The sequence below is a fragment of the Pelodiscus sinensis genome, chromosome W (assembly GCF_052426305.1).
Source record: "Pelodiscus sinensis isolate ZL-2025 chromosome W, ASM5242630v1, whole genome shotgun sequence".
Taxonomy (NCBI): domain Eukaryota; kingdom Metazoa; phylum Chordata; order Testudines; family Trionychidae; genus Pelodiscus; species Pelodiscus sinensis.
This window is the reverse complement of record NC_143084.1, coordinates 961,997-985,459: the sequence shown is the minus strand read 5'-3', so window position 1 is coordinate 985,459 and position 23,463 is coordinate 961,997.

Below are 23,463 nucleotides of genomic sequence, written 5' to 3'. Positions count from 1 at the left end.
CGGAAAATGTGGGCGCCCGTCCAGCAGGAGCTCCAAATGATGCTACGGTTGGGAGTAGTAGAGGAATCTAAGAGCGAATGGCGTAGTCCCATAGTGTTAGTGCCTAAACCGGGTGGGGCCATCCGCTTTTGCATAGATTTTCGGAAGGTTAATGCGATCTCAAGATTCGATGCCTACCTGATGCCTAGGGTGGATGAGCTACTAGAACGATTGGGACAAGCCCAATACTTGTCCACCCTAGACCTTACAAAAGGGTACTGGCAGATTCCCCTGACCCTGGCTTCCCGGGAGAAAACGGCCTTCCCCACCCCATTTGGACTTTTTCAGTTCACTACAATGCCCTTCGGCCTACATGGGGCGGCGGCCACATTTCAAAGATTGATGGATAAAGTGATGCAGAAACACCTCGCGTATGCGGCAGCCTTCATTGATGACGTTATTATTTACAGTCAGTCATGGGCAGAACACCTGCAACATGTGGGGGCCATCTTGACCGAACTTGGGAAGGCAGGTCTGACAGCCAACCCAAACAAATGCTGCATCGGACAGAACGAAGTGACGTATCTGGGATACACGGTAGGGGGAGGAAAACTGAAGCCCCTGATAGGAAAAATACAAGCCCTACAAGAATACCGAGCGCCGACAACAAAGAAACAGGTTAGGCAATTCCTAGGCCTGGCCAGCTATTACAGGCGGTTTGTGCCAGATTTCGTGACGATAGCAGTGCCGTTAACCGAATTAACGAAGAACAACCAGCCAAAAAGAATTAATTGGTCCGAACCATTTGAAAAGGCATTCCAAACCCTTAAGCAACGGCTGTCCCGAGAGCCGGTACTAACACAACCTGATTTCTCCCAACCTTTTATTTTACAGACCGATGCCTCGGAAGTGGGGCTTAGGGCAGTGTTATCCCAAGAAAAAAGGGGCGTGGAACACCCCATACTGTTCCTAAGTCGCAAGCTATTCCCCAGAGAACAACAATATTCCACGATCAAAAAGGAGGCACTGGCAGTAAGATGGGCCGTCGAGGCCCTATGCTATTATCTGTTGGGGGCCCCGTTTCTTTCAGTGACGGACCATGCCCCGCTACGGTGGCTGAATTCAATGAAGGAGACAAACCCGCGGATAATGCGCTAGTATTTGGCATTACAACCTTACGAATTTGAGGTGGCACACAGGCCCGGTAAGAAGCACGGTAATGCCGACTTTTTCTCTAGAGCAAGCGGGGGAGAGGCAGAAAGAATAGAAGAACTAAACTTAAGGGGAGGGTGTGTGACGGGGTGAACCCGTCCCTGCGCACATGCCCGAATGGCACCGAGACCTTAGGCGCCGGGAGGGAGGCAGGCGGCCCCCCCCAGCGGTGCTGCGCATGCGCTAGGACCCGCACGCTGCGTTTAAGAGGGGCAAGATTAGCTGGGGGGAGGAGGAGGGGCAGAACCGTCCGAGAACGCTGAAGGTGGAGCGGAGGTGGCCGGAGACGCCGAAGGAGAGGCGGAAGTGGCCGGAGACGCGGGAGGCGGCGCGGAAGCGGCTGAAGATGCCAGAGGCGGGGAAAAGCGGCCGGAGATGCCGGGGGCGAGGCGGAAGTGTCCGGAGCCATGGGAGGAAGGAAAGAAGCAGAGGGGGAGAGCGGGAGGAGCGGGAGGGCGAGGAGAGATGCCGGGAGCTCGGGCAGCAGTGGCCGGCGGACTGGAGAGCCGGCGAGCAGGAGACGGAGGTACCGGGGCAGGGGCTTCTGCGGCCGGGGGTCCCGAATACCGGCCGGAAGAGTTGGGAGATGTGAGTGCAGGATCAGGGACAACCAGGAACGAGGAGGCCGAGAGAATAGCCACCTGCTGGCGTGGACAGATAGCACGAAGCCCTGAACGAGCACAACACTCACAGCCTGCCCCTCCATCCATCCAGGGATGGGGCCGACGGTGGAGTGTGAGACCCCGTAAGGGGGGGGGGGCTCGTGCAAAGGCGCTCACCCAGACGGCCAGTGACTAAATCCCAATCCAAAGGAGATACCCGGCTTGCGGGGCGGTAGGTTGGCCTAGTGTACGCGCACCTGCATGGGCTGATACCTAACCCCTTTACGTTACAAGCCCAGAGCAAAAGGTAGGGACTGGGACCTCTGTGACGTTAACATGAGGACCCACTCCCACATGGTCTCGGGCGGGAGGGGTTAAGGGGGGAGTGCGTGACACTACACTACAAAGTTAATTCGAAATAACAACAGTTATTTCGAATTAACTTTAATAGCATCTACACAGGCAAACTGCTATTTCAAAATAAATTCGAAATAGTGGAGCCCTTATTTTGAATTTTGTAAACCTCATTCTACGAGGAGTAACACCTCATTCGAAATAGCTATTTCGAATGAAGTGCTGTGTAGACACTTAATTTGAAATAGGGGGCCCCCAGCCCTTCTCAGGGAGCCCTGGTGGCCACTCTGGGCACAGCCAGGAAAACTTACTATCCAGCCCCGGAGCCATTAAAGGGGTAGACCCTGGCCACAGTGCCTGTGCTAGCTCCAAGCCTGCCAGCCCAGAGCCAGCAGTGGCCACCGAGGCCCCCGACCCAGTGGCCCCAAAACATGAGCCAGCAAGCCACTGGCAGCCAGCCCTCCACCGCTCCCCAGGAGCAGTCTGCCAGCTCCCAGGAGCCTGACAGGGGCTGGAGAAGGCGGGTGCCTTCCTGGTCCAGGGTGGAGATCATGGACCTTATTCAGGTTTGGGGGGGGATGCCCCCAACGTCCATGATCTCCGCACTAGATGGAGAAACCCAGCCGTCTATGGCAGGATAGCTGCCAGCCTGGCCACCAAAGGCCACATGTGAACCCAGGAGCAGGTTAACATGAAAGTCAAGTTGGTCCGGCGAGACCCCGAACCCTGAGCTTCCCCTCCCCCTTCTTCCCCTTGCTTCCCCCTTCCAGCTCCCTCCTCCCACGTTTCCCCCTCCCCTCTCCCACCCTCTCTCTTCCCCTCTCCCACCTCCTTTTCCCAGTCTCCCCAGAGGTTCATCCCCCCCCTCCAGTTTTGTTCAACAAACCCAGTTTCTATTTTTGAACATACGTGTCTTTTATTTGACATCAGGAAGGGGGGCTAGGGAGGGGTAAGTGGAAGGACGTGAGGGAGGAATGGGACACGAGCCCCCAGTGGGGAGGACCGGGGAGGCTCTCCGGGCTCCTTGGGGTGGACGGTCTCCCGCAGGGCCTCCTGGATCCTGACAGCCCCCCGATGGACCCCCTGGATGGCAGCCTGCGGCAAGTTCAGCCGGGCTGATGGCAACGACCCCACAAGATGCACTGGCGTGCCCAGGGGCAGCTCTGGCTCCCTGTGGCCGAGTGCTGTGGTGTCCCGAGTTCGGGCACTCAGGGCACTCCAAGACAGGACTGCTTTGCTGTCCTTCTTCGAGGTAGACAAGCAAGCGGGGAACCCTGAGAACTGTCTGTCTGGGGTGGGGGTAGGGTCCTTTTAAGCACGGAGCTCAGTTAGCCTCAGGCAGCAGCCCCACACACGAAGTCCTAACCTGATGCCCTGCCAGCACTGGTTCCAGCCTGTCTTAACTTCGGTTCAGGGTCCACTCAGTGTGGACGCGCTATTTTGAAATAGCAAAACGCTATTTCGAAATAGTTTTTGTGTATAGATGCGTTATTTCGAATTAGCTTATTTCAAATTAAGTTAATTCGAAATAGCACTGTAGTGTAGACATACCCTAAAAGAGTATCATAAGGAGGAGGAAAAATTGTTCTCCTTGGCCTCTGAGGTTAGGATGAGAAGCAATGGGATTAATTGCAGCAAGGGAGGTTTAGGTTGGACATTAGGAAAAATGTCCTGCCTGTCAGGGTGGTTAAACACTGGAATAAATTGCCTAGTGAGATTGCGGAATCTCCATCACCGGAGATATTTAAGACCAGGTTAGACAGACACCTGTCAGGGATGAGCGAGGGCAACTCAACTTTGGAAGCCCTGGGGCCACACTGATACTTACAGAACATGCTGAGGGCCTCAACACAAGTGTGGTTGAATATGCAAGCAAATCTATACAAATAGCTTCTCTCACACTGACAGGCATGAATACAAAGATTAAGGCAGGACTACACAACACACGGGCCCCATTTAAGTCAGTTCTGCTGATATTAATAAAATGCAACATTTCCCCGATTTCTACCCATGTGACAGCACTTTTCATGAGCAATGACAGTCCAAGAGTTTAACTACTAAAACACATCAACAGAAGATCATTCCACTGACTACTTTTTTGTTTTGGCTCCCACTCGCCGGCCACGTGTTGATCCCCACATAAACCCAAACTGCACCGCGGGGCGCAAACAAACTGGCCGTGGGCAGCATGCGGCCCATAGGCCATGTGTTGAGTAGCCCTGGGTGCTTGGTCCTGCTGTGAGGGCAGGGGACTGGACTCGATGACCTCTCGAGGTCACTTCCAGCTCTAGTGTTCTGTGATTCTATACTGCCCGCATGGGGTTAGATGGGGGCTGGTGCCCCCTAGAAGGGACGGATCCCCAGAGCCCATCCATACCTCCGTGAGCCAGCCTGTGCCCCCTGCCCCAGGACTGAACCGGAACCAGCGCCCCCTAGAGAAGCCCTGTAGCCTCCTAGAGAGGCCCAGTGAGATTTTGGTGCTAGGGCCCTCAAGTGGATCCCTTGCACTGGGGATCAGGTCAGGCCCTGTTTTCTCCCACACTGTGGGGACCCAGGGGCCAGGCCCTGTGGTGCCTCTAGGCTGGTGTTGCAGTGTGAGGGGAGTGAGTTGGCTAGTTCTGAAGCATTCCCCCCATAGGCCTCAGCAAGCCTGGGGGCAGGGCTGAGCAGATGGGAGAAGCGGGGGCAGGAGGTGGCTGCCGGATATCCATCTCTGCCCTTCGCTGTCTCCTTTGAGCAGGGGTGGCTTGATCGCAGCACAAGCTAGACAGGACGTGATTGCTGAAGCCCCACCCTGCGGTTGTTCCCCACATTAATCAGATTGCAGTGATCCAGGTTATGCATGTTGTATATTGGGTTGTAGATGTAGATCTTGTTGTTATGGTAACTGAGTAGGTCACTGGGGTCAGCCCAGCTAGTCTGGGCTTGTTCTAGTGAGTTCTGAGCTATGCAATAAAATGGACACTTGCACCTACTCCAGCTCTCTGCCTTTCCACTGATTTCTTCCTATGCTGTGAAACTCCCCACGACATAACAATGCTGGTCTGTGCTGCACTCACATCTTTGCTACCCATGTAGACAGCCCCTGAACCACTGGAAACTGAGCTTCTAGTCCAGCCTGGTGTGTGACTTCAGGCATGTCACAGCCCCCACTGTGCCTCAGTGTGAAAGCCCTTTGTCAACCTTTCCCCTTATGCCTCGTGGGATGAGGTTTACCGGGGAGGTCGACAAAGGGCTTTCATGTCGACGGGGGAGCATCTAGACTGCCCCGATCTGCCAACAAACAGCTGATCGTCAGCTGGTTGGCAAAGCGCAGCAGCCATTTAAATTTAAATGAAGCTGCAATTATTTAAATTCACAAATGACAAAGCTCTTCTCGCTTCCCCACCAGCCAAGCCATCACTTTACTCTGGGTCTTTAACATATGCTGTCCCTTGCCTTGGCTGGGCACTGCTGCCCAAAACGTGGGGTTGGGGGGCACAAGCACCCAGACCCGTGATCCCCCACCCTGCTGTTCTTGCCCCAAGGTCCCCCACACACACACTGTCCCACCCACTCAAAATGTTCCTGAGCTACCTCTTCCTTTCAAGATCCACCTCCCACTTGTGCTCTCCCCCTGCCATTGCCTGCCCTGACATGCCTCTGGCCCCCCACCCCCTGCTCCATGCCCCTTGGCCCTGGCCTGCCTGACCAGGGGCTGCCGCTGGAGACTGGCAGGTTTTCTACCAGCTGATGCCAGAGCCAGGCACCCCAAGCACCTCCCACAACCAAATCCCCCTCCCTCAGAGACAGGCAAACCCAGAGCCCCCCACCCCCACCAACCAAATCCCCTTCCTTCAGAGACAAGCAACCCCAGAGCCCTCCACTAAATCTCCCTCCTTCAGAGCTAAGCAACCCAGCTCCTCCTCCCCAACCAAATCCCCCTTTGCTATGCTTCTGCTGTAGGATTAAAAAGTCCTAATTACAAATCAAAGTACAAAAATCATAGCAAGTGCTACAATAGACACAGAGCTGGAATTCCTAAAACCAATAACAACTACTTAATTAACATTTTTGGATGATCATTAGCTATTAAAATAAAAAATAAACAACACATGCATTGCAAAGTGATAATACAGATAAAGGACAATGTGTTCGGAGTAATGGAAATAACATTTGTAAAGGTGCAAAACTATAATTAAAATGGTTTACAAGAAGCGAGCGCAATTCAGGAAATCACATCAGCAGATAAAAACCAGATTGGGAACTGTTATGAGAGTTCACGTAGATATACAGTGATAAGAGACTCTCTTAAATTCTCAAAATGTGTGACACAGAGTTTGAGGGAATGTAGGTAAGGGTATGTCTACACTACAAAGTTAATTCGAACTAACAGCCGTTAGTTCAAATTAAGTTCGAACTAGCGGTTTGTATGTGTACTGCCTATGAAACTTAATTCGACCTAGCGGAGCGCTTAATTCGAACTAGGCGTTAGTCCTCGTAGAATGAGGTTTACCTAGTTCGAATTAAGCGCTCCGCTAGATCGAATTAAGTTTCATAGGCAGTACACATACAAACCGCTAGTTCGAACTTAATTTGAACTAACGCCTAGTTCGAATTAAGTAGTTCAAATTAAGGGCTGTGTAGCTAGTTGGAGGCTAGCCCTTCCCAGCTTGCCCTGGTGGCCACTCTGGGCCAAGCCAGGGAAACTCTTCTGCCCCCCTCCCGGCCCCGGAGTCCTTAAAGGGCCACGGTCTGGCTACGGTGACCGTGCCAGGTGAAAGCCTCCCAGCACCCAGCCAGCAGACCTTGCACCTGGCACGGCACGAACCAGCCACCCGCTGCCACCCAGCCCTCCGCCTCTTCCCGGGACCAGGCTGGCGGCTCCTAGGAGCCTGCCCGGGGCCACAAGAGGCGGGCGCCCGCCTGGTCTAGTGCGGAGATCGTGGACCTCATCCACGACCTCTGCACTAGGCACAGGAAAGTGGCCGTCTAGGGCAGGATAGCTGCCAGCCTGGCCACCCAGGAGCAGATTGGCATGAAAATCAAGGTGGTCCAGTGAGACCCCCGACCCTGAGCCCTGATCTTAGAACATAAGAACATAAAAATGGCCGTACTGGGTCAGACCAAAGGTCCATCTAGCCCAGTAGCCTGTCTGCCGACAGCGGCCCACACTAGGTACCCTGGAGGGGATGGACCGAAGACAACGACCAAGCCATTTGTCTCGTGCCATCCACCTCCAGCCTTCCACAAACAGAGGCCAGGGACACCATTTCTACCCCCTGGCTAATACCACTCCTTGGGCCCAACCTCCATGACTTTATCTAACTTCTCTTTAAACTCTGTTCTAGTTCTAGCCTTCACAGCCTCCTGCGGCAAGGAGTTCCACAGGTTGACTATTTGCTTTGTGAAGAACAACTTTCTTTTATTAGTTTTAAGCCTGCTACCCATTCTTTTCATTTGGTGTCCTCTAGTCCTTCTATTATGGGAACTAATGAAGAACTTTTCTTTATGCACCCTCTCCACACCACTCATGCTTTTATAGACCTCTATCATATCCCCCCCCAGTCTCCTCTTTTGGAAGCTCAAAAGTCCCAGTCTCTTTAGCCTCTCTTCATATGGGACCTGTTCCAAACCCCTGATCATTTTAGTTGCCCTTTTCTGAACCCTTTCCAAGGCCAAAATATCTTTTCTGGGGTGAGGAGACCACATCTGTACATAATACTGAAGATATGGCGTACCATAGTTTGATACTTCCCCTCCTCCTTCTTCCCCCGGCTTCCCCCTTCCAGCTCCCTCCTCCCAGGTTTCCTCCTCCCCTTTCCCACCCTCTCTCTTCCCCTCTCCCACCTCCTTTTCCCAGTCTCCCTGAGTTTTGTTCAATAAAGAGAGTTTCTATTTTTGAACACACGTGTCCTTTATTTTGTACATCAGGAAAGAGGGCTAGGGAGGGGTAAGTGGAAGGAGGTGAGGGAGGAATGGGGTACGAGCCCCTGATGGGGAGGACTGGGGTGGCTCTGCGGGCTCCTCGGGGTGGAAGCTCTCCTGCAGCCCCCCGATTGACTCCCACCCCCTCCGGATGGCAGCCTGCGGCAAGTGCAGCCGGGCTGATGGCCGAGTGGTGTGATGTGCCGAGTGTGGGCACTCAGGGCACTCCAAGACAGGACTGCTTTGCAAGCGGGGCACCCCTGAGAACTGTCTGTCCGGGGTGGGGGTCGGGACCCTTTAAGCACAGCCCTCGGCTAGCCTGAAACAGCATCTCCACACTCTAAGTCCTCCTCTGATGCCCTGCCGGCACTGCTTCCGGCCATCCTTAAGCCCGGTTCAGGGTCCACTCAATGTGGACATGCTAGTTCGAATTAGCAAAATGCTAATTAAAACTAGTTTTTAGGTCTAGATGCGTTAGTTCGAATTAGCTTAGTTCCAATTAACTAATTTGAATTAAGTTAGTTCGAAGTAGTGCTGTAGTGTAGACATACCCGCAGTCAGTTTGTAAGCAGTGCCCTTGTACTATGCTGGGTGGAGCAGGGCTGTACCTGCGGTGACATGACGCATTGCCCCTGGCCAGACACTCGCTCTGAGGCAGAGGTCACCAACCAGTAGATAGGGATATACTGGTAGATCTTGTATCCTCTGTCAGGTGATCCTGACTGGTGTGGCCAAGAGGATATCAAGTGCCAGCACTTAGCTGCCCCTCCCCCCACTGCTGTGCATGTCCTGCACTTTGTCTTGCAGCTGATACCACGCCTGGGAGTCTGCTGCTTTGTGTGCACGGCAGGGGAGGAAAAAGAGGGGTGCTGATGTCAGGGTTCCCCATATACCATTCTGTATCCTTTCAACACAGGACCAGGGATGGAGTTTTAGGTAGTGTTACAGGGCAAGGCCATGGGTGAGCCTGCCTTAGGCACACTCCACCACCATCTAGGAGTCACCAGCAGTGCCCAAATGGAGCACACATCCCTAAATCCTACCCCAGGCATGAACCCAGTCCTGTATCCAAGCCCTTATCCTAGCCCTGAGCACCCATGCATCCAAATACCCTGCCAAAGCCTGCACCTAGAACACCACAGTAAATGCATGCTCCAAGAGCTGATCAGAGCCCTTCTCACACTCCAGATCCCTTAAGCAAAGACCAGAGCCTGCGCACCCAACCGTCTGTCCCAGGCTGATGAAAGAGACTGAGGATGGGCAAGAGAGGAAGGATAGAGGGTGCAGGATCTGGGACTTGGAGAAGGGGTAAGAAGGAAGCGGGAAAAGGGTATTTATATATAAGGTACATATTGGATTGCACTTTCAAAACGTTGGAGCCCCCTGCTCTGAGCTTTCTGACCCATGTCCCCATTGACACCGGGAGGAATCACAAAAGTTTCACTTGGCCATGTTGGCGAGGAGTCCTGTGGCACCTTATAGACGAACTGAAGATAGTGCCACAGGACTCCTCAACGATTCTTCATATTCAGACTAACACGGCTACCCCTCCGATACTTGCCCATGTTTGGTGATGAGGATCTGGGATGGAGTTTGGGTGCATGAGGGGTGCTTGCTAGGGGGAGTTTGGGGGACAGGTGCGGGATCTGCCATGGGTCAGGGGATTGCAGTACAGGAGAGGGTGTGGATGGGAGGGACTTTAGCACATCAGCATAGTACACAAGAGAAAGGAGATGCAGTGACTTCAGATAGACATAGAAACAAAGAGAAAACTATTAAATACTCCAAAAGTGAGAGGCAGAGTTTGAGACAGGAACTGTCTGTAGAATATTTCACACTTGTACACATACAGAGGAACGGTGGTGTCTAAGCATTGACCGTCTAGGAATTGGGAGGCCTGTGCCTTTAAGAACTCAAGCCCAGGAGCCCGCCCCCTGCTCGGGGGCTGACAGGCAGCGTCCAGGGAAAAGAAAGAAAAAAGACTTTGCCCCTGGCAAACCGCTATTTACAAGGACATCAGGTGGCTCGTCCTGCAGGGTGACTGTTCCCACCTCTCCCCCTCCCTAAACGGGGGTTTTGTCCATGCACAGGGTCTGGCAGTGTCCCCCCAGCCCGGGCTTAACCAAGGCTACCACCCCCCATGCCCCAATTTTTCAAATTTCGCCCCTCTTCTGCAGCTAAAAAAAGAAGATTGATGCCTCCAGCCAGTAAATTTTTGCCCCCTGATCAGACCATGACACACCCCGTTGAAATTCGCCCCCAATAATCATTTTAAACCCCTCCGAAGAGGAGGAATCAAATCCTACGAAGCACTGAGGGCAGAGAGGGCAGCGGCTACAGCGAGGGATACTGAGTTTGCTCAGTTCGGGTGCGCATGCTCAGTGCACCCAAAGTCACAAATTTGGAGAAGTTAGTGTTTCGGTCGCTGCACCGGCCCTATATGCGATGGTAGTGGCTGCTTCCGGGGATTCCCGGCCCCATGTGTGGAGGTGGCGGCTGCTCCCCAGGTTCCCCGGCCCCACGTGCTTTGCCTGCGACTGCGGCTGCTACTCCTGGGGTTCCCTGGCCCTACGTGTGGTGGTGGCTGCTCCCAGGATTCCCCAGCCCCATGCGCTGTGGCTGCTTCTCCGGGGGTTCCCTGGCCCCACGTGCTGTGGCAACTGCAGCTGCTGCTGCTGCTCCCAGGGTGCCCCAGCCCCATGCACTTTGACTGCGACTTCTGCTCCTGGGGTTCCCTAGGCCAGCACACAACATCGGCTTTTGCTGCTCCCGGGGTTCCCCGGCCCCATGTGCCGCGGCTGCTTCTCCAGCAGTTACCCAGCCCCCACGTACGGCAACTGCTGCTCCCTGGGTTTCCTGGCCCCATGTGCAGCAACTGCTCTTCCCTGGATTCACTGGCCCTACAGCATGGCGGTGGCTGCTGCTGCTCCTGGGGTTCCCAAGTCCCATGCTCGGTGGCGGCAGCAGCTGCTGCGCCTGGGGATTCCCTGGCCCCAGGTCACTGCCCCTGCAGGCTGCCGCCAACCAAACTGGCACCACTCTCAGCTACTCTCAACCTCTGTGGCTGGGCTGTCTGCTCTAGCAGCATCTGTGTTAAAGTTAACAGGGTTCAAAAAAGAGCTAGACAGATTCATGGAGGTTAGGTCCATCAACGGCTATTAGCCAGAATGGGTAGGAATAGTGTCCCTAGCCTCTGTTTCTCTGGAGGTGGGTGACAGGGGAGGGATCTTGTGAGGATTACCTGATGTGATGCCTCCCTCTGGGGCACCTGGCATTGGCCACTGTCAGCAGACAGGATACTGGGCTAGATGGACCTTTTGTTCTGGCCCAGTATGGCTGTTCTTATGTGTTCCTGCTGGACCAAGGATGTTGGTGGACCAGGGAGTCCCGGATGAGAGAGGTTCAACCTGTACTTCCGAGGGGTATGTCTACACTACAGAGTTAGTTCAAACTAACTTAGTTCGAATTAGTTAATTCGAACTAAGCTAATTCGAACTAACGCGTCTAGAACTAAAAACTAGTTTGAATTAGCGTTTTGCTAATTCGAACTAGCAAGTCCACATTAAGTAGACCCTGAACCGGGGTTAAGGATGGCCGGAAGCAGTGCCGGCAGGGCATCACAGGAGGACTTAGAGCGTGGAGATGCTGTGTCAGGCTAGCCGAGGGCTGCGCTTAAAGGGTCCCGACCCCCACCCCGGACAGACAGTTCTCAGGGGTGCCCCGCTTGCAAAGCAGTCCTGGCTTGGATTGCCCGGAGTACCCACACTGGGCACATCACAGCACTCGGCCATCAGCCCGGCTGCACTTGCCGCAGGCTGCCATCTGGGGAGAGGGGGCAATCGGGGGGCTGCAGGAGAGCTTCCACCCCCAGAAGCCCGCAGAGCCAGCCCAGTCCTCCCCATCGGGGGCTCGTACCCCATTCCTCCCTCACCTCCTTCCACTTGCCCTTCCCTAGCCCCTCTTCTTGATGTACAAAATAAAGATAACGTTTCTTCCAACATTGACTCTGTCTTTATTGAACAAAACTGGGGGAGACTGGGAAAAGGAGGTGGGAGAGGAGAAGAGAGAGGCTGGGAGAGGGGAGGGCAACTAACATGATCAGGGGTTGGGAACAGGTCCCAGATGAAGAGAGGCTACAGAGACTGGGACTGTTCACCTTAGAAAAGAGGAGATGGAGCGGGGACAGGATAGAGGTCTCTAAAAGCAGGAGTTGGGTGCAGAGGGTGCATACAGAAAAGTTCTTCATTAGTTCCCATAAAGAAGGACTAGAGGACACCAAAGGAAAGGAATGGGTAGCAGGCTTGAAACTAGTAAGAGAAAGTTGTTCTTCTTCACAAAGCAAATAGTTAACCTGTGGAACTCCTTGCTGCAGGAGGCTGTGAAGGCTAGAACTAGAACAGAGTTTAAAGGGAAGTGAGATCAAGTCATGAAGGTTGGGTCCATGGAGTAGTCTTAGCCAGGGGGTAGGAGTGGTGTCCCTGCCCAAAGTTTGTGGAAGGCTGGAGAGGGACGGCACGAGACAAATGGCTTGGTCACTGTCTTCGGTCCATCCCCTCCAGGGTCCCTAGGGTTGGCCGCTGTTGGCAGACAGGCTACTGGGCTAGATGGACCTTTGGTCTGACCCAGGACAGCCATTGTAAGCTCAGGGCTCAGGGTCGGGAGTCTCAGTGGACCCCCTTGATTTTCATGCACACCTGCTCCTGGGTGGCCAGGCTGGCAGCTCTCCTGCCCTAGACGGCCACTTTCCTGTGCCTAGTGCGGAGATCGTGGACGAGGTCCACGATGTCCGCACTAGCCCAGGAAGGTGCCCGCCTCTTGCGGTCCCGGGCAAGCTCCCGGGAGCCGCCAGCCTGGTCCCGGGAAGAGGGGGTGGGCTGGGGGACATCGGGTGGGTGGCTCTGTGCCGTGCCAGGTGCAGGGTCTGCTGACTGGGTGCTGGGAGGCTTGCACCTGGCACGGGCACCGTAGCCAGCCCGTGCCCCTTTAAGGGGTCCGGGGCTGGGAGGGGGGCAGAAGAGTTTCCCTGGTGTTGGCCAGAGTGGCCACCAGGGAAACCTGGGGAGGGCTAGCCTCCCACTAGTTCGAATTAAGGGGCTACACACCCCTTAATTCGAACTAGTAAGTTCGAACTAGGCTTAATCCTCGTAAAATGAGGTTTTCCTAGTTCGAACTAAGCGCTCCGCTAGGTCGATTTAAATTCGAACTAGTGGAGCGCTAGTGTAGCGGCTATGAATGTTAGTTTGAACTAACGTCCGTTAGTTCGAACTAACATTGTAGTGTAGACATACCCAGGGAGAGTTAGAGTGTGTGACAGTAGTGTCTCTGGTCACATACCATAGTCATGCTCTGAGATTTCTAAGGCCATTTCACTTCACAGCTTCTCAGCTGCCCATAGCATACACAGCAGAATATGCAACATGACACACTGAGTGCACTGCAACCTAGGATCAGTGTGCAGTCTTGACCTGACAAAATACATTCCATAGGCAAAAAGCTACAGCCAAAACCAGAAGCCTTAAGAGTCAACAGAGTTCTGTGTTTTGTTGCTCCAGTTTAGAGAGAGACACTTTCACAAACTATTCCATTTCTACAGCTAGTAAGCATCAAATGAAAGGGGTAGGAAGAGAGGTGAGATGTGGAGGAAAGGAGAAAACTGCCTCAGACTCTGGCTGAGATTTTGAACCTCAAAAGCTGTGCCTAGTAGCAGTGGGAGGAGGCGGCACTGGGGCTGAGGAGCCCACACAAGCAGTGGTTCTCAAACTTTTTGACCTGTGGCCCACCTGGCTCACTGTAAACCTTTCTGCGGACCACCAGTTGCTAATGGAAACTCACCATTAATTACATAATTACGTTAATTACATAAATTATTGAACAGATTTAGCGTTTAAACTTTCTTGTGTTAGTTTATCAAACTTCATTTTAAATAAAGTAAAAGGGGTGAGGAACCTTTTTTGGGTTGGGGCCACTGACCCACAGAAAAATCAGGTGGGGGCCACACAAGTGAGAAGCAAAAAAACTCCTCAAAAAAACCTGCAACCCTCACTGAGGTGGCCCCCAATTGAGACACCTCACTCCTCTGGTGCTCCAGCCCTAACGGATGAGGGGAAAGGACAGGGAGGACTGAGGCTCAGGGTTTCCCATAGGCCAGATTTACTTTTCCGGAGTTCTGGAGTTAGTGGATTTTATGGACCCCCTTAGTCCCTGGGGTGTTATCTTATTCACAATGATTCAGTGTGCCAGACAGAGCTGCCAGTGAGTGGAATAGGGATGGGGTACAGCATCTGAGAGGGAGGCAGGGTGCAGAAGGGGGAGAGGTTGCAAGGTTGGGTGGGAGGTAGGGTACAGAAGCAGGCTGGGAGTAGGGTGTCTGGCCAGGGGGAGGGAGCAGGAGCAAGGGAGGGTGCAGTGTGTGGCCAGGAGGGAGGGTGCAAGGAGCAACAGTGGATGCAGGAGCAGGGTGGGGGTAGGTGTCTGGCCATGAGGGAGGGTGCAGGAGAGGACTGGGGGTAGGGTGTCTGGCCAGGGGCAGGGAGTGCCTGGGGATAAAGCTGGGAGACAGAGTGGCTGAGGGGGTTAAGGGAGATGGGCGTCAGGGTGCCCCTGGGAATAGGGCTGGGGTCAGGGTGGCTTGGGAGGGGTTCAGGGAATTGGCAGGTGGGGTGCCCCTGGGGGAGGGGGCAGGGAAGCTAGGTGTGGTGGGGGTGGGCGACCCCGGGGTGTTCAGCCCTACTGGGGGCAGGGTCCCATGGGAGTCCAATTCATAGCACCCTCTGGGGGCGGGCACTGAGGTGGCTCAGCCTCTACCCCCAGACCGAGTCTCTGTGGGTGCAAAGTCCCAAAGGGCCGCAAGCCCCCACCTGTGTCCTGCATTTGCGGGCTCCTCAGTCCCAATGCTGCTTCCTCCCACCGCCATCAGGCACCGCGCAGCCTAACCTGCTGCCGGGGAAGCGGGAGGGTGCCAGCTGCTCGCGCACCACAAGAACCCGCCTAGTCCAGCCGGGCCCCGTGCAGTCCAACCTGCTGTCTACCCTGTGGGAGCAACCAAGGGTAGCACCTCTGTTACCATGGGAACTGCAAGCTCGGTGGGGCCTAGGCAAGGCGGATGCCCAGCAGCTAGTGGGACTTTCCCATGGAGGTGGGTGAGGTGGCGCTCCTCCACCTGAAGCTCCACGGTCCGAGCAGGGGGTGGGTGTGTTTGCTTTCTTCACCTCCCCCCGCCCGCCCCCATGCACCCTCTGCTCTAGAGTAATCCAGGCTATTGGCAAATAGCCAGACTACTACTTTGACAAACTTCACCTATGCTGAGAAAATAAGTCTTTCACTTATTAAAATTTACATTTGCCATTTTAATAACATTAATATTTACTACTTTCATTTGGAACTTTTAAATTAATTATAAACTGAACAAAAACTACAGTGGGAGCCATGAAAAAAATCAGTACGGAAATTGTTTTACTGTGGTAGTTGCTATTCTAAGGGTATGTCTATACTGACACCCTAGTTCGAACTAGGGTTGCTAATGTAGGCATTCGAACTTGCAAATGAAGCCCAGGATTTAAATATCCCAGGCTTCATTTGCATCTTCCTGGGTGCCGCCATTTTTAAATCCCCGTTAGTGCGGACTCCGTGCCCACGGCTACATGGGCCTAATTCGAACTACCTACTCCATGCCGTGTGTAGCCATGGGCACTGAGTCCGCACTACCAGGGATTTAAAAATGGCGGCGCCCAGCAAGATGCAAATGAAGCCCGGGATATTTAAATCCTGGGCTTCATTTGCCAGTTCGAATGTCTACATTAGCCTCCCTAGTTCGAACTAGGGTGGCAGTGTAGACATACCCTAAGTGTAGGCACCTGTCATGTGGAACATTGAGTTTGTAATGGCACCCAGCTTACCTAATCTTCTTGCTTCTTCAGTTTTTAAATTCCCTCCCATCCCCCCACAAAATCAAAGAAGAAAACCCAACAACCTCTAACACTGTAACTATCATTCTACTCACCTGCTCTATGTTTTGTAAAATGTCCTTCACTGTATCAGTCATTTCATTCTGAATAGGATAACATTCTATTTTCCACAGGAGGTATTAGTGCAGAAGGGAAATGATATTAAACACGTATGCTTCATAAAACGTTAGCTCTTGAGCAAAATTACCATCCCCCTCCCCCTCTTCTGAGCTTCCTCTGGCTTCATACTTAGGGTACGTCTACACTGCACACATATTTTGAAATAAGCTATTCTGGAATACTTATTCCACAATTGTTTATTTCAAAATAACACGTCTACACTGCAGGGGTACGTCTACACTACAGCATTAATTTGAGTTAACTTAATTCGAATTAACGCATCTACACACAAAACCTATTTTGAAATAGCACGTCCACACTGAGTGGACCCTGAACCGAAGTTAAGGCTGGCCGGAACCAGTGTCGGCAGGGCATCAGGTTAGGACTTAGTGTGTGGGGCTGCTGCCTGAGGATAACTGAGCTCCATGCTTAAAGGGACCCTACCCCCACCCTGGACAGACAGTTCTCAGGGTTCCCCGCTTGCTTGTCTAACTCAATGAGGGACAGCAAAGCAGTCCTGTCTTGGAGTGCCCTGAGTGCCCACACTCGGGACACCACAGCACTCAGCCACATGGAGCCAGAGCTGCCCCTGGGCACACCGGTGCGTCTTGTGGGGTCGTTGTCATCAGCCCGGCTGCACTTGCTGCAGGCTGCCATCCGAGGGGTCCTTGGGGGGCTGTCAGGATCCAGGAGGCCCTGCAAGAGAGCGTCCACCACGAGGAGCCCTGAGAGCCACCCCAGTCCTCCCCACCAGGGGCTCGTGCCCCATTCCTCCCTCACCTCCTTCCACTTACCCCTCCCTAGCCCCCCTTCCTGATGTCAAACAAAAGACACGTATGTTCAAAAATAGAAACTGGGTTTATTGAACAAAACGGGGGGGGGGGGGATGAACCTCTGGGGAGACTGGGAAAAGGAGATGGGAGAGGGGAAGAGAGAGGGTGGGAGAGGGGAGGGGGAAACCTGGGAGGAGGGAGCTGGAAGGGGGAAGCAAGGGGAAGAAGGGGGAGAGGAAGCTCAGGGCCCAGGGTTGGGGGTCTCGCCGAACCAAATTGATTGTCATGCAAACCTGCTCCTGGGTTCACATGTGGCCTTTGGTGGCCAAGCTGGCAGCTATCCTACCACAGACGGCCGCGTTCCTCCGTCTAGTGTGGAGATCATGGAAGTTGGGGGCATCCCCCCCAAACCTGAATAAGGTCCATGATCTCCACCCTGGACCAGGAAGGCACCCGCCTTCTCCAGCCCCTGTCAGGCTCCTGGGAGCTGGCAGACTGCTCCTGGGGAGCGGTGGAGGGCTGGCTGCCAGTGGCTTGCTGGCTCATGTTTTGGGGCCACTGGGTCAGCGGTCCCAGTGGCCACTGCTGGCTCTGGGCTGGCAGGCTTGGAGCTGGCACAGGCACTGTGGCCAGGGTCTACCCTTTTAATGGCTCTGGGGCTGGGGGAGAGGAGAGTAAGTTTTCCTGGTTGTGCTCAGAGTGGCCACCAGGGCTCCCTGGGAAGGGCTGGAGGCCCCCTATTTCGAATTAAGTGTCTACACAGCACTTAAATCGAAATAGCTATTTCGAATTTGGTGTTACTCCTCCTAGAATGAGGTTTACCAAATTTGAATTAAGCGCTCCGCTATTTTGAATTTATTTCAAAATAGCGGTTTGCATGTATAGACGATATTAAAGTTAATTCGAAATAACGGCTGTTATTTCGAATTAACTTTGCAGTGTAGACATACCCCAGGGAAGCCTCAAAATTAGTCCGAGGCAGGCTCCCCGAATATAGATGTACTATCTCGATTTAGAGCCCCAGAAGGCACTGGGGAGGAATAACTTAGCCCCTCACCAGGGCCATTCTATTTCGAAATAGCAGCAGTGGAGCATCTACACACGCCTTCTTTTGAGATAGCTATTTTGGAATAGGACTTATTCCCAGTAGAATGAGGTTTACAGATTTTGGAATAAGCCATCCATTATTTTAAAATTATTTTCAAATGACAGAATGGCTGTGTAGACACATTGTTATTTCGAAATAACGCTAGTTATCATATATACAGTAGCCCAATGTCTGTGACTCTGTAATGCTGAGACTCTGGCTGTTCCCTCTGGGAGGCACTGTTGCCTCCCGCCGCGGTGCTAGGCTGACTTCTGCTCCCCCGCGGTGGCCTGGCTCAGCAGCGCAGAAGTCAGCTGAGCGCCACGGCGGGAGGTGAAGGGAGGCGGGGTGGTGACATGCGATGTGACAGCGGCTCCAGGCCCTGCCCCAAGGCCATGAACGTCACCGCCCCGTCCCCTTTCGCCTCCCGCCATGGTGCTCAGCTGACTTCTGCACCGCTCAGCCAGGCCGCCATGTGGGAGCAAGTGGCGCAAGCGACCGTTTGGGCTCCATGCTCCCCTGAGTAAGAGGCAGGAGGGGGAGGAGAAAAGAAAGAGAGAGACAGAGAGAGAGGCAGGAGGCGGAGGAGAGCTGAGAGAGAGAGCGGGGGAGGCAGGAGGAGGAGGAGAGAGAGACCGGAGGCTCAGAAGAGAAGACCAACGTGGAGGAGAGACCTGAAAAATCCCATCTTATGACGGGCTAATTGGCTAGTCTTGAAATAACGGTGCAGTGTAGATGCACCCTTAATATCTGGTGTGTGTTTTTGCTGCCATTCAACCCAACTTCCTTGCCCTCAGACAAACTTAACAATTTCTGCCACAGATGTTAAAAGTTTGACAGTCTTAGTTAATCTATACATCACAAGCTGAAGCATCATCACTAGTATTCTGCTTCCTGATCATTAGTCACTAGAATTTAGCTTATAGTAAGCCAGAAGACTTTGCTTCATTGACTAAACTGGCTCTGTTACCTTTATCTTCTGCTGGTGATGGTAGATCTGCCAGGCAATCTGTACGTGAACTGCACACCACTTCCCAGACTTCTGCAATCAAAAGGATAAGAATGTAGATTAGTTTAGTGCTAACAGTGTACAAAGCCACCTGATATAACCACTCATTTCCCTTTCTTTAAAATAGTTAAGAAATGAGAGAGACTAAAACCTCAGTTGGCAGAGGGAGGTGACCAACATTTTTTGGTGACATGACATTGACTACATGTATTGTTTTTAAATAAAGGGGAATTGAGAAGCAAGATGCAACTTTTGTCCATTTTCCCTACCAACTCCAATTGGAGTGGTAGGCATTAGCATTCAGAGTCTGAGATCCATGCTTTGTTCTTTCTCACTTACGTACTACCCTTATAAGGCACAATAAAGGGCATAAAGACTACTACAATATTTATGCAAAAGACGATTGAGTTTTAACCTGAATTATATTCCTGAGATGTAGCTGGGAGCTATTACATGTTTCTTCAGGTAAAGGATGAACACAAGACTTATGCTGTGCATATTGGCTGTGTCTAGACTGGCAAGTTTTTCTGCAAAAGCAGCTGCTTTTGCAGAAAAACTTGCCAGCTGTCTACACTGGCCGCTTGAATTTCCACAAGAACACTGACTTCCTACTGTCTGAAATCAGTGCTTCTTGCGGAAATACTATGCTGCTCCCGTTCGGGCAAAAGGGCCAGTGTAGACAGCTCAGATTTGTTTTGCGCAAAAAACCCCGATGGCGAAAAAGCATCCGTGCCAATCTAGATGCTCTTTTCCGCAAATGCTTTTAATGGAAAACTTTTCTGTTAAAAGCATTTGTGGAAAATCATGCCAGTCTAGATGTAGCCATTAAGTTTAAAAAGCAGTACTTAATATAAATCCCCTGCAACCCTTACTTACTCTTACAGGTGGTCTATAGGGGTTGGTCACCTATGAAGAAAGTGGAAATAAAAATGAGAGATTTTTCTGAATTTGGCCAATATAAAGAAAGGTAGGGAACTTCCTTTCTTGAACAAACAAAAACATAGAAGGCATCGTTTTAGAGAAGTCTCTGACACAGGAAACCCAAAAGGCTTAATGAAACTCCTCCCTTAAAAACTTGTCTCTTTCACTTCTTGCACCAAACACAACCGGATTTTATGACAGATAAAACACTTGCATGCCAGCAACCAAATGGCGCCAAGGCTTTTCAGAACCAAGTAATCCTCCTACAATGAGCCCACAATGTTTAAACGAGCCCATAAATCCCCCTGCACTCATGAACTGCTGGAGGTTATTGCCATAACAGCACATTGGCAAAGGCTAGTTCTCTCTTGAGTTGTGTTCTCTTTATTATAAACAATCAAATGGTTCACTGGAATGAAAGGACAAGTAAAAGAGAGGCTGCAAATTGTTGCCGTACCCCTGAAGTCTTCTGCAGAAGGGTGTGGTGAACTGTGCCATGTCTACCTGCTACATTAATTGGATTTGAAGTCTAAAAGGAAAGAAAATAGCATGAATAATGCCATACTGTACCAGCAGCGCACTTCATACCTCAAGCTGTAGTAAATGGCATTACAGTAAAACTCCAGGGGTCCGGCATCCAATGGTCCGGCACTCCTGATGGTCTGTCAGCATCTGGAACCCAGAAGTGCTGGACAATTGGAGCTGCTCTGCCCCCGCCTTCCCCAATTCAGCCACTGCTGAAACTGACCAGCGGCTGACTCCAGGAAGCCCGGGGCAGAGCACCCCAGCTGCTCTGACCCGGGCTTCCCGGAGTCAGCCGCTGGTCAGTTTCAGCAGCAGCTGACTTGGGGAAGGCTGGGGCAGAGCAGCTGGGATGCTGCCGGGTTGGTCCCGCAGCGCCGAGGGGCGCAACCCCCCCACTCCAACCCAGACCCCTCGTAGCCCCCCCCTTCCAATAGCCCGACATATTTGATAATCCGGCAGCCCCTGGGTCCTAAAGGTGCCAGATTATCAGAAGTTTACTGTAATTAGTCAATGTTTGTACTGTGCTTTGAACATACATATTGGGCTACGTCTAGACTGGCATGATTTTCCGGAAATGCTTTTGACGGAAAAGTTTTCCTTTAAAAGCATTTTTGGAAAAGAGCATCTAGATTGGCACGGATGCTTTTCCGCAAAAGCAGTTTTTGCGGAAAAGCGCCCGTGGCCAATCTAGACGCGCTTTTGCACAAAAAAGCCCCGATCGCCATTTTCGTGATCAGGGCTTTTTTGTGCAAAACAAATCTCTGCTGTCTACACTGGCCCTTTTGCGCAAAAGGGACTTTTGCCCGAACGGGAGCAGAATAGTATTTCTGCAAGAAGCACTGATTTCTTACAGTAGGAAGTCAGTGCTTTTGTGGAAATTCAAGCGGCCAGTATAGACAGCTGGCAAGTTTTTCCGGAAAAGTGGCTGATTTTCCGGAAAAACCGGCCAGTCTAGACACAGCCTTGCTGTTTTAGTGCTAATTGAGATCCCTCATTGGGACCCAACTATGTTTAATCACATAGGGTATGTCTACACTACAGAGTTAGTTCGAACTAACAGACATTAGTTCGAACTAACTTTCCTAGGCGCTACACTAGCGCTCCGCTAGTTCGAATTTAATTCGAACTAGCGGAGCGCTTAGTTCGAACTAGGAAAACCTCATTTTATGAGGATTAAGCCTAGTTCGAACTAGCTAGTTCGAATTAAGGGGTGTGTAGCCCCTTAATTCGAACTAGTGGGAGGCTAGCCCTCCCCAGCTTTCCCTGGTGGCCAATCTGGCCAACACCAGGGAAACTCTTCTGCCCCCCTCCCGGCCCTGGAGCCCTTAAAGGAGCACGGGCTGGGTACGGTGCCCATGCCAGGTGCAAGCCTGCCAGCACCCAGCCAGCAGACCCTGCACCTGGCACGGCACAGAGCCACCCACCCGATGCCCCCCAGCCCTCCCCCTCTTCCCGAGACCAGGCTGGCGGCTCCCGGGAGCTTGCCCGGGACCGCAAGAGACGGGCACCCGCCTGGGCTAGTGCAGACATCGTGGACCTCGTCCACGATCTCCGCACTAGGCACAGGAAAGTGGCCGGCTTCGGCAGGAGAGCTGCCAGCCTGGCCACCCAGGAGCAGGTGTGCAAGAGAATCAAGGGGGTCCAGTGAGACCCCCGACCCTGAGCCCTGAGCTTACAATGGCCGTCCTGGGTCAGACCAAAGGTCCATCTAGCCCAGTAGCCTGTCTGCCGACAGCGGCCAACCCTAGGGACCCTGGAGGGGATGGACCGAAGACAGTGACCAAGCCATTTGTCTCGTGCCATCCCTCTCCAGCCTTCCACAAACCTTGGGCAGGGACACCACTCCTACCCCCTGGCTAATAGCACTCCATGGACCCAGCCTCCATGACTTGATCTCACTTCCCTTTAAACTCTGTTCTAGTTCTAGCCTTCACAGCCTCCTGCAGCAAGGAGTTCCACAGGTTGACTATTTGCTTTGTGAAGAACTTTCTGTTGTTAGTTTGAAGCCTGCTACCCATTCCTTTCCTTTGGTGTCCTCTAGTCCTTCTTTATGGGAACTAATGAAGAACTTTTCTGTATGCACCCTCTCCACCCCACTCATGCTTTTAGAGACCTCTATCCTGTCCCCCCTCCGTCTCCTCTTTTCTAAGCTGAGAAGTCCCAGTCTCTTTAGCCTCTCTTCATATGGGACCTGTTCCCAACCCCTGATCATTTTAGTTGCCCTCCCCTCTCCCAGCCTCTCTCTTCCCCTCTCCCACCTCCTTTTCCCAGTCTCCCCCAGTTTTGTTCAATAAAGACAGATTCCATTTTGGAAGACACGTTATCTTTATTTTGTACATCAAGAAGAGGGGCTAGGGAAGGGTAAGTGGAAGGAGGTGAGGGAGGAATGGGGCACGAGCCCCCGATGGGGAGGACTGGGCTGGCTCTGCGGGCTTCTGGGGGTGGAAGCTCTCCTGCAGCCCCCCGATTGCCCCCTCTCCCCAGATGGCAGCCTGCGGCAAGTGCAGCCGGGCTGATGGCCGAGTGCTGTGATGTGCCCAGTGTGGGTACTCCGGGCAATCCAAGCCAGGACTGCTTTGCAAGCGGGGCACCCCTGAGAACTGTCTGTCCGGGGTGGGGGTCGGGACCCTTTAAGCACAGCCCTCGGCTAGCCTGAGACAGCATCTCCACGCTCTAAGTCCTCCTCTGATGCCCTGCCGGCACTGCTTCCGGCCATCCTTAAGCCCTGTTCAGGGTCTACTTAATGTGGACATGCTAGTTCAAATTAGCAAAACGCTAATTCAAACTAGTTTTTTAGTCTGGATCCGTTAGTTCGAATCAGCTTAGTTCGAATCAGCTAAGTTAGTTCGAATTAACGTTGTAGTGTAGACATACCCCAAGCCACCTATTAGCATTTGGCAGTGGTTGTGCCTACCGACCCCACTAAGATCATGACTCTATTGTGCCAGATGCTGTACAATTACATAGTAAAAGCCCTTAACCCAAAGAGCATACAGTCTAAACTAGGCAAAAGCTGGGAGAGGAAACAGGC